General features: G+C 37.5%; 2 long non-coding RNA genes and 1 pseudogene across 3 annotated transcripts; all 3 read right to left on the bottom strand.

Moving 5' to 3' along the window:
* Nucleotides 1-3,456: 3,456 nt before the first annotated feature.
* On the bottom strand, nucleotides 3,457-4,038 carry LOC147483138 (uncharacterized). Its single transcript, XR_015205752.1, has 2 exons — nucleotides 3,829-4,038; nucleotides 3,457-3,731 (listed from the first exon to the last, which is right to left on the bottom strand). It is a non-coding gene; the product is annotated as an uncharacterized LOC147483138 (long non-coding RNA).
* A 700-nt stretch (nucleotides 4,039-4,738) lies between these two features.
* Nucleotides 4,739-6,652, bottom strand: LOC147483137 (ubiquitin-NEDD8-like protein RUB2; annotated as a pseudogene). The gene is made up of 3 exons (XR_015205750.1): nucleotides 6,483-6,652; nucleotides 5,577-5,835; nucleotides 4,739-5,011 (listed from the first exon to the last, which is right to left on the bottom strand). The product of XR_015205750.1 is annotated as a ubiquitin-NEDD8-like protein RUB2 (transcript).
* A 1,325-nt stretch (nucleotides 6,653-7,977) lies between these two features.
* On the bottom strand, nucleotides 7,978-9,850 carry LOC147483136 (uncharacterized). Its single transcript, XR_015205751.1, has 3 exons — nucleotides 9,726-9,850; nucleotides 8,194-8,268; nucleotides 7,978-8,108 (listed from the first exon to the last, which is right to left on the bottom strand). It is a non-coding gene; the product is annotated as an uncharacterized LOC147483136 (long non-coding RNA).

The following is a 9,850-nucleotide window of genomic DNA, read 5'->3' as shown; positions in this document are numbered from 1 at the left end:
CTTATAGCCTTTTCCCTTTGCCACCTATTGTACCCATGCGATTTCCAGGTTGCCATGAAGCTCTCGCCCTTTGATAACCTCGCAAACTTGAGTACATATTGCCATATAAACTTTGAGTAGTTACAATCAAAGAATAAGTGTCTTATCACTGCTCTGCTTTTCTCCCACGGATAACACAATTATCATCTTGTACTATATTCCACTCCTTCATCTTTTCTAGAGTCTTTAATCCTTCACTCGAGTTAGCCAAGTTGTAAACGAAAGTGCCTCGAATTCTGTTGGGAAACCGGATGATGCTATGCCATGTATTCGGGTCTCTTTGTCTCTCTTACACTCTCATATGTGTCTCTCGAGTGTGTACTCCCCCCTTTATCCGATGCATTCCAGATGATTCCGTCCTCATCTCTGCCCACCTTAACCCCTTCTTCCATTTCATTAATAATGTCTCGCATGTGGACTCGAATATGCCATGGTGTATTCCAACGCCCATTTTCAATCAAGTTTGCGCGATGTGCGCGTTTAGATTACAGTTGAATCATAAAGAAGAGATAGTGGAAAAACTCTTTCAATATGCCCATCGGATGTCATGGATCCAACCAAAACTTGGTATTCTTTCCATCTCCGATCTGGTGTTGAGCAATGTGTTTCGCATCCTTCCTGTTTTTCAAAATATGGCGCCAAACCCATGAACAATCATTTGTATATCAGTAATCGCCAAAAGTTTATGCCCTTGATCAGGTTCAGCTTAACCCATTTTACCCATAGCGTCTCCTTCCCACTCACTAGGTTCCAAATGTGTTTTAGGTTCGCTGCCATATTGGATGTGCTGAGGTTCCGAATCCCAAGACCCCCTTCTTCATACGGGAAACACAAACTATCCCAACTAATAAGTGCATGGGATGTAGCGCATTCAAGCCCCGACCACAAGAAGTTTCTGCACATTTGATTTATGGTGTCAATTGTTTCTTTGTGGCAACACAAAAGAGGACGCCCAAAGATATACTCATGTTGTTCAAGACGCCTTTAACAACCTGAAGTCTCCCCAAGATAATGACAAGCTAATGGCGTCCTTTCCATGCTTGTATTTTGGTCCTTACCTTTTCTATCAAGGCCACACAATCAGTATTCTTTAATCTTGTCATTATTAAAGGTAGTCCCATATATCTCACCGCAACTCTCCTCTTTGAAATGAATAATACTCGACTTGTGTACATCTTGTCGATCCATACCCGAAAGTAGAACATATTGCTTTTCTCAGAGGTTAACTTTGCAATCCCGAAGCACTTTTTCAACTTGCTCGAAGTTTCCTTCGTGAGCTCAGATCGTTCCCAAGTCTCCACTCATGAATGCAATTAAATCATCTCGAAAAAGATAAATGTGTGATGAGTGGGTTCCCGTGATTTATAATGAAGCATATATTCTCCTTCCTCCACTTTCCATCTTAGCATTTGAGTGAAAAACTCCATGACTAGTACAAATAAATAAGGTGACATTGGGTCCCCTTTGCCCGATACCTCTCTTTCCCTTAAAAATACCGAAAAGGCGTTCCATTTATCATAATGCTATATCTTGGTGTTTCTATGCATTTCTAAATCCATCAGATAAACCGTAGGGGACTCCAATTTCGTTAAAGCAAACGTAAATGACCTCCCATCTTACAATATCATATGCCTTCCTTAGATCAATCTTAGCAAAGACATCTAGGTGGGCCATAATTCCTCGTGGTAATTGTGTAGTAGCTCATGCGAAAGCAAAGATATTATCATGGATACTTTTTGTTTAAAATGAATGCTGACTGATTAAGAGATATCACCTGAGCCATGAATAGTTTCATTCTACGCATGTCATGATCTTTGTAATGCATTTGTATATCACATTGCAACATGCAATGGGCCTGTAATCCCCCAACGAGGTAGGCTTTGGTATCTTAGGAATCAAGGTAATACATGTTGTATTCACCTCCTGCAACATCATGCCTGACCTGAAAAAATTCTTCACAGCTTTCACAAACTCATTGCCTATAATCCTCCATGTAGCCTTGAAGAATAATGAAGAGAACCCATCACTCCCTGGTGCTTTGTCACTGTCTATACCTGATAGACATTCAATAATTTCATCTCTAGTGACCTCCTTTATCAGCTCCTCTTGAGTATTTTGATCCAGTTGTTCTACCTGAATTTCCTCTAGCATACTAAAATCCATTTCTTCCATCTGATCCGGGCTGTATAGGTCAGTATAAAACTTCACACATTCTGCCCCTATACTCTCTATCTCTTCCAGAATCTTCCCATTCCCATCTCTCAGGCAGTTAATCTTGTTTGTCATCCTTCTCACTTTTACCGAGTTAAAAAAATACTTTGTGTTGCCGTCTCCAAGAGTTACTACCTGATCCCTTGATTTTTGTTTACACTCGTTCTCCTCCTCTATAGCAGCTTTGACGTACTTTCTTGTTATCACTCTCTCCTGTGTGATGAGCTGTTGATCCAATGGTTGGTTCTGTAGCTGATTTTGTACTTCTTCTAGTTCTTTTTCCGCTTCTATTTTCCTTGTGCATGCCTTTCCTTTTTCTCTGTTCCAGCTGATTAAAGCATTCTTGACGTTCTTTAGCTTTTTTGTGAAGGTGTACATCGGATTTCCTACCACTGACACCCCCCATGCCTCCTGAACCACCTCAAAAAACCCCTCCTCATCAATCCAGGAGTTGAAAAATCGAAATGACTTTTTACATTGCCCTTTTGTTTTTATCGTTTCCACCACCATTGATGAATGATCAGATGTTGCTCCCGGGTTTTTAAAAGTTGCTTTTGTATCTCCAAACTCATTTATCCACTCCGCATTGACCATGACTCTGTCTAGTTTCCTCCATAGCCTCACTGTCTGCTTATTGCTCCATGTTAGGAAGTTCCCTGAATATTTCAAGTCGACTAACCCAGCCATTGTTACACAATTCAGCAAATCTTGGAAGTGATACGGTCTTGTCTCCGTCCCTCCTACTCTTTCTTGCCCATTCAATACTGAGTTAAAATCTCCTATTACAACCCATGTTTTCTGTACTGTGTACGATACCTGAATCAAACTCCTCCATAGCTCTCTTCTCTTATCTCTATCATTAGAACCATAAACCAATGTTATTACGAACGATTTCCCATTCATCAGTTCAGCATCCATAGTTATACCGATACACGGAGTACTCAAAATCGATTATTGAATTTTTTATCATGAATAACTTCGAAACAGTATTGCAGAAAGGTTGCCCTATATTTAAGTACCATATATATTGGTGTCTAACCGTACCATCCATTTGTCTTCAGTTGATCACCTTTCAACAGAATCAGGTTCGATATAAGTAGTTTGTACTTACTTTCATCACATTACACCATTCAGTCCAGTTTTCCGTACACGTACATTTGCAAGCATTTTTGTATGTCAGGCAAAGTATGTTGAAAGATTAAAGCATTGTGAGACTTCCAAATAGATTCAATCAGTAAACAAACAAAAGAAGTTTTTCATGAGCAATCTTTAGGATGTGTTCACAATCCTGCCTGGAGTCTGGACATGATGTACTAGGCCTGATTTTGTTAAACATGTGGAATGCCCTCATAGAACATATATACTAACTACACTATATATAGGTTTACTTAATTATGTTCTTTGAGTTGTGCTCTCTAAGGGTTGCGGCGCCCCTCTCTCTGTGTAACATTCTTTCCAACTGATCAATAAAAATACCTTACCTGCGTGCAAAAGGAAAACAATCAGGAGCATATATCTAAACAGTGATGTTCAGCAAGCAAGTCAATATGATATCTAATAGACAGAGGAGAAGCAAACCGCTGCTGAGGAGTCCAACCACAAGTTAGGGAAGAAAGTATGTGGATCATCATCTACCACTATTGTCTATTGGTCAATAGAGTTGACACACTGATCTTGCATTCCTGCATATGTACGTCTTCTGAGATTATCTCTAGTCGGCAGCATTTTCTGACTAACTTCCACACGAGGAATTTCATCCTATGAGGAATATTAAGGTTCCAGAATTTCCTGCTTATTGGAAACAATTACCTCAGGTGAAGAAGTACCGTCATCTCTACTAAGCTTGGAAGCCATAGGAAAAGGGACTTAAGAGAGAAGTTACCTTCTTTAGTCTTAGTCCAAATGATTCTATCTCTAACCATATTGACTATATCTCTCATATTATATGTCGACTCCCTAAATGGACTCCTAACCGATTCGCATTGAGGTACGATTCCCATGTGTATTTCAGTGCACTTATCATCCCAGTAAGCATTACATATTGCGCAGGATGATATTCAGTTCAGCTTTTTCCATTTCTGCATAATCAACAAGAAATTAAGTTTGTCAATTGGTAGGCGGGTGCTTAACTTTACAGGTCGATTTTAATTTAGAGCAATGCATAATGGTATACGCCACATGAACGAACCTACATTTACTAACACCCCTTTGTTTGAGCTCGTTACCCAAAAAACAGGGGTTTCAAAATTTAATGTTAGGCCAATCAATGGGACTATACTACTGCTCTTTTACTCATTGCAAATTCTGTTCTTTTTTCCCCAGTTTTTCTAGGTCATTGTTTCAAGAGGAAAGACCCACACTTGGCACAAATTCTGTAACTGTAAGCAGAATGATCCGAGTGCTGAATGACTGCAGCATTATTGTAAGGGCATTCTCCCTCGGAACATTCATAACCACTACAGTAGCAAAAGGAGTAACGAAAGGAAAATCAAGAAGACCTCTTCTCAGTATCCACTGCATAGACATAAATACATTCAATCTATTGAAACTACAAAGGCAGGTGAACTGTGTTATGATGTACTGAAACATATCATCAACAAAACGTGTCAGTCAAGCATAATTAGTTTCCCTTCATTGTCTATAAAAACTTCAGAAACAGCCACCTCTCAGGGCGAGCACAAGATGGAGAACAGAACCACCTTCAATGTTGTATTCTTTGGCAGTTTTGTCATCTGCAAGCTGTTTTCCAGCATAAATAAGCCTGTAACCAGAGAAAGTAAATGGTGTAACTGTATTAGTTATCAGCAAAAAGTACAACTATTCTTTAAAGAACAGGATTAACCGAAAAAAAAAAGGTCCTTGCTTGCTCTTTGATTCCAATTAATCGATTACACATGGAAGTACTTTATTTCTTTATCAAATTTGTTTTAGACCAGGTTTCTAAAATTAGCAAATGAAATACACACGATACAGTAATACATGGATCCTCAAGTAAGGGATCACTCAAAAGTCAAAACCATAAAAATATTTCAAGTGGGATAAAAATTAAGGATGTTACATAAGATGTTCAGAGAATAACAATGATCCATTGATAAGACTGACGTGACAAGATATATTAAAAGTTTACTCTTATACACATCTGAACCGGTTGTGATCTAGATATATGAAGCGTTCCAAGTCCTTCAGTATTATATTACAACAATTACTGGACGCCAACCTCATCATCATTATCACTATTATATTACTATCGTTATTACTATCGCTCTTTGAAAAGAGATTTTGAGAACAATAAAAGTTCCACATAAAAAATTAATATGATTAAATACCTTTGCTGCACAGGAGGAATTCCTTCCTTCTCCTCAACCCTTTCCTTGATCCGTCAATGGTATCAGTTGGTTCGATATCAATTTCAATTTCCTTGCCTGTGAGTGTCTTCACTTTGATCATAGTCCCACCCCTAAGCCTCAAGACAAGGTGAAGAGTGGACTCTTTCTGGATGTTGTAATCAGCAAGCGTACGACCATCTTCCAATTGCTTACCAGCAAAAATTAGTCTTTGCTGATCTGGAGGGATACCCTCCTTGTCCTGAAGAACATCACACATCCATATTGTGAAAACAAGAAAGTCAAATAAAGATCTTAAATATATCAATCCAATGTTGTAACCACACAAGGAAGCTAAAAATGACTACGGCAAGCCATCAGTGAAATGATTTCTAATTATGTTTCATAATAATCTCAGACCAATGAAAAAACTTTAATGTTGAGACAGGGCTTCCATTTCACCAAATGTCAACCAAATATATCTTAACTGGTTGTACTAAACATTGTGCTTTGAGGTGCTTCAGGTGCATTGACCAAGTAACAGGGCGCAACCAAAGGTATGAAAAACTGACTCTGAGCTAATATTTAGTGCTACAAGCCTATAAAATTTTGCCAACTTCACTTTTATAAATAAGCCAATACATCAAAACAAAATAATCATACTCGATCGATAATCTAATTCGACACACAAAGTGGACAAAGGGTATATGTACCACATACTCCACATAATACTTAAGACCAAAATAATACCATAATACAATGCAGATAACAGAATCATGAATCAATTCAACAAATATAAGTAAATCCCACGGATGCAAACAAGCTTAAAATTGATAAAGAAACAAACTTTATTCCCAATTAAAACTACTATTCCTATAAAAACTAAAAAAAAAAGTAAAATTATTATACCTGAATCTTGGCCTTGACATTGTCGATGGTGTCACTACTTTCAACTTCGAGAGTGATTGTTTTTCCAGTTAGGGTTTTCACAAAGATTTGCATTGTGTTCTTTCTAGCAGCTTATTTTTGTTTTTTTTTTGTGTTTTTTTTTCAGGGAAGAGTGATGAAGAAAAGAGGATGGGTAAATAACGGTTTGGTTGGGCTTTTGGTTGGGCTATTGTATTGTATTTAGTTGCCTACTTCTTTTTGCTGCTTGGTTTTCCAATACATAGGCAAATCGGGCTTCTACTCTGTGGTAGACTGCTTGATAAGTTGATAGCAAGAAAAGGGTTACTAATAATGTTTCCCTGTTTCAATGAAGAGCACAAAATCAAAAACAACAAATAGTTGATTAATTTAAGGAACTGATCATCTTCTTTTTAAGAACTGAGGTCCATAGTAGACTGTTGTTTTTAGAATAGGCTATTATAGTCTTGTAGATCGATGATGACCTTGCATACTCAAAATTAGAGGGCTTCTGATGGCACTAGGAATTGAAAGCCCGAAACCTCGAGGCAGTCCAGCCATAAGGATGAGAGACTTTGCCTGCTTGGAAGACACGTACAGCACAATGGTCATCATAGTTCCAAGCATAAACACGAAACTCCTTGCCTACAGAAATGATGTCTACCATTTGCGGTGAAGGGTGCAGATATCTCACTCCCCACTACCCAGTTTCATTAGTCCTGTTCCTATAGATTTTCGGAAGGTGGGCAATTAATACATGTAGTCATGCAGAGCTCTTTGAAAAGAAACGTATTGGAGCAGAAAGTCAAGAATTAGTATGGGTTTCAACGATCATTTTGTTCTAGAATTTGTGGTTATCTGCTTCAATCATTTGTCATGCAACTTTACCACATTTGAGAAGATTTTCTTCAAAATTCCCAGATTAATAGAAGGAACGAGGAAGTAACAAAGAAATTATTGATCACAAGGATTAAAGCCAATCCAGGTATGCATTAGAGACTGGTTTTAAAAGCTATTTAGCATGGCTTGCTAGTGCATCTTGCAACATTGTATGAAAAGTTAAAAAATAAAAGTTCACCAAAGCTCCACCTGTGATATAACTTCGCCATAATCAAGGACTACATGAGAAGTAAAGACATAACTTTAGAGTATATATATATAAATATAGTTAAAAGGTCTGTCGTTGTCAGGACTCAGGAGTGCAACTGCAAGTTTCCAACATGGTACTGGAATTTCCAGGGAAACAAATAAACCAGTTCTTGCAATTTGCAAATGATAACCACCATTACACATGAGACTGGCGCCCAAAGTTTGAATTATACTTCAATCATAGGACTAAAATGTTTGTAGATAAAACATATCATGGGGCAATTTTCTATTAAAGGCATTCACAATGTGAAACAGCATCATTCATGATTAGCGGAATTCTTTTACTAATTCAAAAGGAAAGTTGGAATAGAACCAGAAACTAAAAAGCAAAAACAATAGTATGGCTCAAGGGGAAAATAGTTAAAAAATGTCTACCTCTATAGTTATGTATGACTATGACATCAAGCCCATCAAAACAAGCAAACTTTCAAGTGCGCTGGAGTAATCATAGCCTTTTGTGCGTCCTCTGGAGACAACGTACTGTAAAATGAGAATAGCTGTTTGGTATAAGACATTAACACAAGTAACATAGAAACGGATGTTTCTACAGAAGCAGAAGTAGTACCTTGAAGCCGGTAATTCCATTAAAGACTTGTTCTACCCTGAACATATATTTGTTCATCCAGCTGAAGCTGGTTAGCTATCAAAATACAAATAAAATTATGAATGTCTGACGACATCACAGTATCACACAACCTAGAATCACACAATAAATAGAACTTTTAGAAGTTTAAGAAATGAACTTTTAATTGTAATACATATAGGTAAAGTGTGTTCTCCTTCAGAAACGTAACTAAATACGGAATTGGGTTTAAGATAGTTCCTCACTCTAGATACCAGGGCCAAAAGAAAAACATGATAAATAAAGATGAGAACAATTAGAACTCCTAACCCTGGAAGTACTTAGTTGACAACCTTACATAAAATATTACTGAAAGCCTCTCTATTCCATTTATTTTGAAAAAGTACTGCCTCTTGCTGTAAACACATAGTTAATAATTTTAAAATTCTATATAAATTATTTCATATGAATCTAACTGGTTTTTATATAAAAGGAGACACAATTCCCGTCATTGAATCTATTGTATTAGGACTCCAGCGAGATCCCCTGATAAATTTGTTGCCCCTAGCTTTCCATTAAACTTATTACTGATTAGCAATTGCAAAATACACTCACCATTTTTCATCCACATATTCAATAGCAAACTCATCAATTAGATTCCAACCTCATAAACAGACATAGAATTGTTAAGAGAAAAGGTAAAGGCATTAGAAGAAACTTGTCAATATCACCAGGGAGAACATTTCACCCTTGTTAACAAGAAGGAAGACCTGATTTCACAGTTGGAGGCCACTAATGGGAATATAGGAAAGCTCTCAGAGAAGAACACGTTACTGGAGACTTTTTCTCTTTGATGCACGTGTTGAGCGAGTACGTGGAAAATCAAAGAGCTTGGAAGAGATCTGCCTATCTCTAGACAATGATAAGTCTGACCTCCTCACAGCAAAATGACATTCTGGTTTCTCAGTTACAAGGTATTCAGGAAAAAATGGGTGATCTTGAGGAAGATATACCGATTTAGAAGAAATGCACTTGGGTTTAAAGAAGGAGATGCAATTCAGAATCCATCAAGTTGAAGATTTACATGCTACAATGGATCTTGAAAAACAAGAACACGCAAACTTTATCCTCTAAAGCGGGACTCAACTAGCTTATTTAGAAAGCAAAATACATACTCTACAGGAAGAAGGCATGAGGAGGATGACAGATAAATCTGTGGAAAGCTTAACTCGAAATCTTCATCTTGCAGAGATGTATCCAAGGATCCATTATTCCATTTCCAAAAAACGACCAACAAGGAAGATGCAGTCCTATTACTATCAAATCAATGCATCTGTGTCCCTACTCCCTAAAACCAAGTCAATGCATCCATCTTTCCACAGTCAAATTATGAAATTAATGAATCCATTTTCCTACAACCAAGTGCGTACTGCATCTATATATGCTTTAACAGTTGATTATAACTTCCATGAGGCATTTTAAACTTTGAATAAGCTAGCAAACAACTTAATGACTGGATAAGTTCCCTATCTTACCAACTTGAGCTTGCCTTTGACAACCATATCATTCACTGGGTATTGATCACAAAATGCATGCCTTCCTGTGCATATATGCTTGGTCCAGCATGGTAGCAGCAGAAGTTAGTGTTCCTCTTTCATTA

Source organism: Coptis chinensis, chromosome 8 (genome assembly GCF_015680905.1).
Source record: "Coptis chinensis isolate HL-2020 chromosome 8, ASM1568090v1, whole genome shotgun sequence".
In the NCBI taxonomy this organism is placed as follows: domain Eukaryota; kingdom Viridiplantae; phylum Streptophyta; class Magnoliopsida; order Ranunculales; family Ranunculaceae; genus Coptis; species Coptis chinensis.
The sequence above is the reverse complement of the archived record's forward strand: the minus strand, read 5'-3'. Positions and strand labels throughout refer to the sequence as shown.